The sequence below is a fragment of the Engystomops pustulosus genome, chromosome 11, assembly GCF_040894005.1.
Source record: "Engystomops pustulosus chromosome 11, aEngPut4.maternal, whole genome shotgun sequence".
In the NCBI taxonomy this organism is placed as follows: Eukaryota; Metazoa; Chordata; class Amphibia; order Anura; family Leptodactylidae; genus Engystomops; species Engystomops pustulosus.
In genome coordinates this window covers 78,484,267-78,494,426 of record NC_092421.1, presented here as the reverse complement: position 1 = coordinate 78,494,426, position 10,160 = coordinate 78,484,267, and the positions used below count along the sequence as shown (strand labels likewise).

Below are 10,160 nucleotides of genomic sequence, written 5' to 3'. Positions count from 1 at the left end.
GGGTATGAGAATTGCTTGATGTCGAATATTAATGTTTATGTTGCTGCCCTCTGCTGTACATAATGTAGCGAGAAGGTGAACCCGTGATGGCCGATGGGTTTGTATAGAAGGACTTGCACTGGGTGAGTGTTGGCTAGCGGATCCTGCATGACCACTGCATGTTCTGCATCAGCTAGCACTGGTAGGATATGGCAGGATTATACAGAAACTGTAGGTGTAACTGGATATAGTGTGTACAAGGTAGGTCAGCATTATTGGATGTGCGCCACAGAGCGGCATAACAAAATATTTGGGGTCATTCTGCACTTTTGCTTTCCCCTCTGTGGACTTGGGTCGTAAACTGGAAGTAAGGTACAGAACATCCCAGTATCTGTATGTGTTGTAGGACAACAGGATAACGTATAGCATTAATGTAAATATAATCTATATATCCATGTTTGAGGATATAACTTCTTCATATATATTCTTCATGGCAGATTGGACTCCGGATTTATACTGCACTGCTCTAAATTGGCTGTCAGTGAATTTTTCTTTTCCTGAAACCACCATAAGAGGGATCTCCATAAGTTGTTTGTTTTCTTGCATACTTAGGCCGTATTCACACGACGCTATGGGGGACGTATGTACGGCCGTGAGTTTGCAGCCGTACATGCGCCTCCCATAGAAGGCAATGGCTGCATGGTGCGGTACCGCTCCGTACACTGGAAAGATAGGACTTATGTGCTATCCTTCCAGTGTTGCGGGCCAAGTGCAATGGATCGTTATGGAGAGTAGAGGGGTCACCCCTATGTCTCTCCATCACGTCTGACATATGCCCGCCCAGGTACGGTGTGGCGTTTGGTGGGGAGGGTCACTGGTGACAGATTCTCTAAAAATTTTTGGGTCCATTGCAGGGCATTTGGAACTCTGTACCATAATTTTTTTTTTTTTACTATAATCATTATAAAGACCTAAATCTGTGGCCATACAAAGATTCAAATAAAAATGGATAGTCGCTTAAAGGAAATCTACCACCAGGATTAAGGATTGTACACGAAGTACACTGACCTACCGGCGTGTGCCGCCTCTGGCAGGATCTGCTCTTATTTTGGCTGCTTCTTGCATTTGTTTTTAAGAGAAAAGGGCTCAAAAAATTATGCAAATGAGGATATGAATAGCTAGGATCTCCTCAGACTCATTTGCATAATTTAAAATTAGTCTTTTGTAAAAAAAAAAAAAAAAAAAAGGACATGGGGGGGAAACTAAAAGAGCAGCTCCTACCAGAGGGGCTAATCACCAGTATGTCGATGTACTTGGTTTACATTCCTTGATCCTGATGTTGGCTGTCCTTTAAAGTTTAATCTACCATCAAAAATCCATCCTGATAAACCAGGGACATTACTCATAGATCCAGACACCGGGACTGTGGTATCTTCTTATATTTGTAATTCATGGCCTCCTTCTAAAATCAAACTTGATTATGCTAATGAGCCAGAAAGGCTCTGAGGATGTCGGCCTATGAAGCTTCAGCATGGAGGGGCTCTGGTAACGCTCTCTTAAGCCCTCAAGTCCATTAGCATGATTATGAAAGTTGATGTTTAGAAGGCAGGAGGCCATGGATAACACATATAAGAAGATACCACAGTCCCGGTGCCTGGATCTATGAGTAATGTCCCTGGTTTATCAGGATGGATTTTGATGGTAAATTTCCTTTTTGAAGGATCTGCTTCCTGACCTGTGACCCTCCCACTTGAAGAAGCAGCAGAAAATCTTAAAAGATTGTATCCGGTATCCCACAAAGCACCTGTGAATGCTGCATCACTGAAATCTGTATTTTGGCTCTGTTTTTAATGTCTTAGAACAGTAAAGTTGTAACTGTCATTCACCAAGCTGTAAAAAGAACCATTGGCTACACAATGTGACTACCACCACTTCCTTCTCCATCTCTGCCTTGATGGTTACCACTATACGTGGAGCTACGTTTTACCTTATGGGTAGGGGAGAAATCTACATCTTGTGTGTTCCCTGCAGTGATGGTCAGACACACCTGTGTTTAAAGGGGTCATCCAAGACTCTGCCTATCCAAAGGATGGGTTATGTAGTGGAGAATTGTATAAGGCCCTGGTGTCAAACATTCTCCAATCAGTTAATATTGGCGCCATGTCTCTGCAGTGGCCGCACTGTGTTATTGCGGCCAGGCCTTCTATTCATTTGAATAGTGCAGCAGGGCAATGGCTCTCACCCATGTGTTGGATTCCTTCTAATCTATAGTTGGGGCTCTTGGGTCAAAATCTGCTTCCATCTTTGATGCCTTCTTATAAGTGAGACTGTTTTGTTTTTCTTTTTTTTATATTTGAGCAGATTAGATGAATTAACAGAAATAACACGAGTCAGGCTGATGCTCTCATAGCTGCCTTCATGCATTAGTAGATGGGTGTAAGTTCTGTGACCCTGATTTCCAGCCTCTGGACCTGCAGAACAATGCGAGCTCGGCGCTGAATAGGCCGCTATTTGTGATCAAACATGTCATGATAAATTCCAGAGCGGCTTTGTCCACAGCGTGTGGACTGTAAATATCAGCGGTGTTTGCCTTCCCAAACAAGGGAGAAGATCTTTCTTTTAAGGTTTGCTCTTCCCAAGGGATTTTCTTTTTGGCTTCCTATAATCTGCTGGACAATGGGACGAATGCATGAGAATCTTGATCTCGGTGGGGGAGCTTTTCTAAGCTAAATGCTATGGAATTGTTGCTTAATTGGTGCAAAGTATCTGGTGCAGATAATGTGCACCGCATTTATTTGGTGTTGGATACATTTCAGTGTTGGACCAGGGGGCATAACTTTTGAATTCCGAAGTAAAGTAAAGCCCCCATGACCCTGATCGAATTTGGTCTCACACACTTGCTCCATGCCTTTACGGGATTTACCGGACTGAACTCAACATGTCTGTCCAGCGATTCTAGGGTCGGACTAGTTAATCCTGCAGGTGCATGGAGACTGGTTTATAAGGTCTCCTGGGATGGGCAGGGATTCTTCCCGTGCCTATGCTCCTTGGTACCCAATTCATGGTAAATGAGCACTTCTATAGGTGGGCTATTACATGACTAGATCTGGGAATATTTGGGGCCTCCAGCATGTTTGTCCTCCGGGAGTTGTGGGTCTGTATAGTAGTCGGACTCATCCTCTCTGCTTTTAGATTTCCATTCCTTGTAAAACATTGATTCTAGAACTTCTTTAGGGCGAATTCACATGAACGTGTGCACGCCATACTGTAGCACGGCGGGTGTATGGGAGAGGAGGGAGTGAGTGCTGCTCCCCCCTGCCCCTCTCCATAGAGATGCATTACGCACTACGCTGTAATACTGGGAAGGATAGAACCTGTACTATCTTTTCCTCGGGAATGGTACAGTGCCGCAGGTGTACTGCACCATACCACGCTGTGTGCCCATTGCCAGCCTATGGGGGGGACGTATATACGGCGGACATATATACGCCGCCTCCAAACACCCCCCCCCAGATGGTCGTTTGAATTCACAACCTGTACTTTTTGTTATTCCGAAGGGTAATATATAAATGGGGTTTGATCCTACACATTGACGTTCTCAGTAACAATATTCCAGAATTAATGGGGAATACAAGTAATGTCTGAAACCAGCATTTAGGGAGTCTTGTATAGATCTATATGTTGGGTTAGTTTACCATATAGGGAAACACTATCTAAACTTCACTTTTGAGAAGAATTTTACTAGGTGGTTTGTGCTGTTTGTAGAATACATGATTGGGCTTCAGTACTATATTGTGCCAATTGTCTTAATGGGCCACTCAATATCTTGGTTGCCATCCATTTTTAACATGGGATCAGAAGAACTGGTAAAACGAAGGCAAAGATGCTGATTTTTGAAGACTAAAAACAGACGGCAACTGATATGTGAACCGTCCCATGGCCACTATTTCATAGAAACCAAAGAAAATGTTATAACATTGAATATGCCTGATCAGCAAAAAAAACTTGTTGCTGTTCAAAAGTACAGCATATTTTTACCTTTTTATAGGGAAAATATTTGAATTAACTCTTTAGTGAAAAAAATGTATACTTATACCAAATCAGAGGTTTAAAAATATGGCTGTGCTTTCTTCCAAAACCAGCGCCACACCTGACCATGGCTTGTGCTGGTATTGCAACTCTGCTGCATCGAGATCAACTGCACACACTATCGTCAGTTGTGGCGCTGTTCCCTATTTAAAACTCCGGACAACCCCTTTAAATATCTACTTATTCTGTGTTTAGCAGCCCAGTGGGCGACCTGCTAGGTAAACAGAGATGTCTGTCTGTTATAAAAAAAGACCACCCAATGGTGGACTCCTAAGCACAAGATGAGCAGAGATTCGAAAGGATGATTTGCAGAAAAGTATACAATGATCTGCTCAGCTCCTCCTGCTCTATAACATACTGTGGGTGGATCGGTCTGTACTGCTGAGTATCGTTATGGATTCATATTAACAGTCAGAATTTCTGATACATGGAATATAACGAACATAAAAGATGTTACATAAAAGATACACGTGGGCAATGAGCAGAAATCCTGTGTTCAGTCATTGGTCTGAAAGTTCTCGGGATCCTAATATCACGATTTGTGGGGTTGTTTAAGTACTACAAGTCTTTAATATTCCTATATTGAATATAGCATAAAAAGTTTACAAAATATGACTCTGTTGCCCCCCTGATGCATCTGCGATGTAATGTAGAGCTTTGACCCCAAAACTGGTGTGTGTGTGCACTGCTAACCCCTTAATACCAGAGTGGAAGAAAACCCGTCTCTCGTAGTTTGAAGAGCAGATTTTGTGAATGTCTTAAAGCAAAAGCTTCTAGTTCCAGATAAAAACAAAAAAAAATCTGTAGCTCCTCACATTGTTTGTAGTGTACCGGTACATTACACACCTTCTACTGAGGCACGATAATATTGTGCTCTAAAATGTGACAAATTAAGATAAATGTGAATTTCCTTTTTTATTTCAATTTCCCAACACTCCCTTTTATTCTGCAGCTATATTTCCATTACAAGATGGTTGTTTTTTGCTAATTTTGTATTAATCTGATGTATCCTGCACCACAAGCAAAGTATTCATGTTTGTTTGCTCTGTAGAAATCCTTCCCCCCCCCCCTCATTGTTTAGCTAAAACAACCTGTGTATAAACCTGTTGAATGTGATTGTGAGCCGATACCTTTTTGTGTATAAACCTGTGTTTTTTACGTTTTGTAATGGTTTTAATATTTGTTTTTTTGTCTGTTTTGTTTTCTATGTTTTTTTATTTTTCATTTAATATAAAGGGTTACAAATTAAAAAAAAAATTTTCTCTATTTGTATCAGTCTTGTCTCATGTTTGCTAACTTATAGAAATAATTGGTCTACAAAGTTACCGCACTAGATTTTAACCCTTTATCTCTTTGCACTTCTTGCTCTTGCACTTCTCCCATGAAATGGGTTATTCTTGTATTGATATCCTATGGATGATCAACTTCAGATCCGCGGTGATACAACACCCAGCATCTCCACTACTAAACTTTGTAGTTGGGTAACACTGGAAAGTGTCATATGATGAATTATTGTGACGCTACAGCCTGTGAAGCCAAAACAATATTCTGTGTCTGAACCCTGCTAATCTGATCTTCACCACCCCTTTTATTCTTGGGCCTCATTCACACGAACGTGTGATCGCCCGGACCAGATCGCTGGGCAGCAGTGCCGCAAATCCGGCAAAATTTAGGACATTTGCTGTATTTTGTGGCTCGGCCGCACAAAGCCAAAGTTCGCTCATTGCACAGGTGCTATGGATGGCCATTGTGCAGCCGGTTCACATAACCTCATACGGTTGTGTGAATGGAGCCTTAACCCACAACAAAAATCTGCATGTGACAAGGATCTTATCTTTATTAAATCTGGAAACATTGAGGTTGGCAGCAATTCATAAATATAACCAAGGGTGTGACAAGTAACCACGGGTGGGGGGCAGAGGGTTGATGCACATGGCATCACCAAACAGGGGGTTATGATGCACAGGGTGCTGTTGCTGGACAGGGGGTTATGATGCACGTGATATTGTTGTGCTACAGGGTGGGGGTGATACACGTGATGTTGTTTTTCGACGGAGTGGGGCGGGGTGACGCACAGGATGCCGTCTCCTCGCGACAAGGTGGGGGTTGATGCACAGGGTGCTGTCGCCGGGCAGGAGGGGGGGGGGGGGGATGCACCGGGTGCTGTCACAGTACTAACAATCACACACCGCAAAAATAATGTACACATGATATCATAGTTTAGGTATAATGCAAAAAAGTTGCAGTGAAGGGTTAGTGCACACAGCTCTGCTACACAACTTCATAAATATTTGCATGGCCTCTTTCATTACAAACTGCTCCCCATGTCTAGCAGCTATTCCTAAGCCCTCCACACTGGTGGTGTCCATAGGAATTGAATTCTCGAGCAGGATAAGGACCTGCCCTATCTTTTTGAACCTTCACCGAGCCTAATAGAAATGAATGGGGTTGTATGTGGCAGTAGGCCAAGGCTAAATCACACGGTTTTGTGCATAAGGCCCTATACACTTTTGTTACGTCCATGGATGTAGCCTTTACAGAGTTGTTCTTGCAGGGGAATAAAGTGACCACCAATGTTGCCACCATTACCACTCCCGTGGCTTGATGTTTTCAGCTTGTGTTTTTTGATGCATTTGCCGTGTTAACAGGAGAAAAAAATTTCAAAGCAATGTCCTGTGTGTATAAAAAGCTGAAATACCCTATAGAGACAGCATGATAATCTGATACAATCCGCTTTTGTGATGTTTCTCAATATGTTTTACTAAATTATTTTAACAGTTGCAGTCTCAAAATGTGTCGCTAGGTGGAGCTGTGCCTGCACCATGACAGTAGCATCTGGGCCTCAATAATAGAACTAAACAATGTAGTCCAGTAAAGCAGAAAGGGTTTAACATCTTCTCTACATATGCCCAGTATATTTCTAAAGATAGAAGGAAAAGATTGTTTCTGGGAACTGAACCATCAATTCTTCAAGGTCTGCGTATTCCATATAAGTAAAGATCACAGGACTGTGAAACCAGCAGATCTATTATGTGCAGGCAATGGGGTCCCATGAGCCACGTGGTCTGCATAAATGAAAGGCAGGGAATGCAAATCGGCCTCACACAGATACAACACATATATTCTTCGGTACAAGTAAAAATAACATGAAGATGTGCTATCAATGTATAATCGGTGGGGACCCGACTGCTGTAACTTTTCCCAAACTAAATGACTGCCGTGTCCAGAAACACTATGGAATAAAGCTGCTGCTCTCACAGACTGTTACACTGTGCAGGAGAACTCCCTCCAGAAGGCAGAAGAAAGGGAAAGTGCTCCTGTGCAGAGTAACAGCATGTGAAGCTAAAGAGGGGGCTCTGGTAATGCCCCCTATAGCCCTTCTGGCTCATTAGCATAAATCTAAAAAATGTCTGAAATTCCTAATTACCACAGTCACGGTGCCTGGATCTGAGTAAGTGTCCCTGGTTTATCATGATGGAGTTGATGGTAAATTTCCTTTAAAGAAGAAAAAATAATTTGCACTGCATGATACCAGATCTACTAGGTTTGACTATGGAGTAATATGTTCCTGGTTATCCACTACAGAAAGTACCTGCTTCATATTGCCTATTGAAGCTGCCGTGATGTCATCTGGAAGCAATAGAGGAAGTTTTGGGTGTTTTTTTAGTTGTTCTTTGTTGTTTGTTCTATAGCTATAGAAAAGCAGAAAGATACTAGATTTCTGAGTCGCTTCTTGCTACAGCCGCTAATGAAGACCATTCAGTTTAGACACAAAAAACTGCCTTGCCTCACTTGGGTCTGGTCTGCGGGTTTCTATCCTAGACCCTACACTAGACACCCAAAAAAGTATACACTTAACTATGTTTGCAAAGCCATAAAGGTGAGGTTTTTTTCCCAAAAACTCTAGGCTCAGTTCACACTTTTGGGGCTTGCTGTTTTAGGTGTGCCTAAAGGGAAGGTCTTCCAGATTTACGGCTTAGCAGAAAACACTGTTAATTTTTTTTTTTTTGTGGTGTGTCGGAGGCTTGACCTTTTCTGACGTTGTGGCTCCCAGTCCGTTTATTGACGCTTCCAGTTGGGCTGTCACCGGACCACAGCGGCCAATCGGTAGCCACAGTGGGTGCTAATGTCAAGCGATAACTGACATTGCTGAGGCCACTGATTAGATACAACAGTTTTTGGAAATCGAAGTAGCCCATATGCCAAAAGTTATTCTTCTGAGCCAAAAATTTTAGACAAAAGCTCATGACTCTGCCATTTCGTCTCCGGATGAGTAACAGGAATTCAGTGTGGTCCCGGAACCTGAATAGGTAACGTGTGATCAGTTTGTCGAATTTACTGACAACTGGCAAATAGTGAGTAACCCTTGGTGACATATGAACAATTCGCCTTGATTGATGCGGTGAGGACAGCAGCACATGCTTGGCCGGTTGCTACGTGGCTTTATGACGGATTGCACTCTTGCACTTTGTTAGTAAATAATCTGCAGTCGCTTGTTTGGTCGCTCTCTGACACCTGCTGCACATCTTATGTTCAATGCATTTCTATGAGCGAGCACAGATGTCCTGTAAAGGATCAAGGAATCTGCTGTATACTGAGGCACTCATCGTACCACTCACTAGTAGATCTACTACATATCTACACCGTATATTCAACAGGACATTATAGGACTCCTGGGAAGCTTGGTGGGTGCTAAGTGCAAAATGTATCAACCTCTCAAATGTATTTATTTTAACTGTATTTATTGAATAATTTTAAACCCCCAACATAGGGTCATCGATACATCGATGGGTGTGGGAGAGAGGGGAAGGGAAAGGAAGGGGGGCTGAGAATAGTGGCTATAATGCTATCTCCCATATACTGCACAAAAGAGGAGATTTATCATACGCATTTCCGTCCCGCCGGATACATCAGAAGCCTGCGCACCTTCTCTAATGAAAGATCACGGACTGTAGCGAGTGCACAGGGCAAGAAGGCCCCATGCCAGCCCATTCTGCTCCCAGCGCTGCCTCCCTTTATGCCCCTCAACACCACCATGACCTGGAGGGGGCATGAAGGGGATAATAAATGCACTGCCTAGAGGTTTACTAGCCATTGTGGTTAGCATACAAGTCCTAATAAATCTCCCCCAAAGACAAAATAATTTGCTCCATAAGAACATTATAGAGATGTACTGACCTCACTTCTCCCCCTTAATCCTCCATAGACTTCTAGGTAATTTGATTTACACCTCCTGAAGCCTGTGCACAGAAAAGAAAAGTTTGGCCAACCATGTGTTGTCCTGGTTGGCAAGAGCCAAAGATGTGTGCAGAAGGTTAAGAACCCAGACCATAACCTAAACAGTTTGCTTCTGCCCACTACTAAAGCTGATGTTAAAGTGACCTCTTTTGGTCTTAACCCCTATACAAGGATCTGGATTTTACCAGAAGATACCAGTGCTAAGCAGTAGTGGATTATAATATAGGTGGATTGAGTGGTAGCCCTGGGCCCAAACCTTTTTACGGGAATGATGGCTACCCAAACCACCCACCAAAAGTTATAATCAGAAAGACCTCCACCAATTTAATCCTTGTTCATCTGTTCCTACACTCAATACACATGTACACAGGTCCTCCAAAAGTCCTGAAACGCAGATTAAAAGCAGCAGAAGGGACACGTCCTCCATTTTGTAAGAACTGATGTAGGAAGTGATTCCAGACTTGCAGTAGCTATAAAATTCATACAGCCCCCGGTCCATAGAGGTCTTACTCCACAATAAGGGAAGATTTCTTGCGAGCTGAAAAATTATTATGAATCCCTCATAGGAGCTGGGAGTCCTTATTGCGCAGGTAGCTTCCTTTGGGGAACAAGCAAAAGGAAATTTGCCAAGAAGATGGCTGGCTTTTTAAAATTTATCAGGAAGGGGCTTACACCCATCCCTATTAATCAGCCCATAGTTCACATGTCCATCTCCGTGATAAAATTTAAAGGGGGAAGAAAAGAAGAGAGCCGTGCCGCCTGGGGAGCATCCATCACCCTTTAGCTCTGGCAGAGGCCAGTGGACAACTGTCATTACACTTACATTTTGGGGACAGTTGTGATATCTCTTATTG

The 10,160-nt window shown here is 42.9% G+C and overlaps 1 long non-coding RNA gene across 1 annotated transcript in view; it reads right to left on the bottom strand.

The window, feature by feature from the left end:
* The window catches only part of LOC140106546 (uncharacterized), a 38,382-nt gene that overhangs the window by 11,413 nt on the left and 16,809 nt on the right, over positions 1–10,160 (bottom strand). The gene's annotated exons all lie outside the window — the stretch shown is intronic.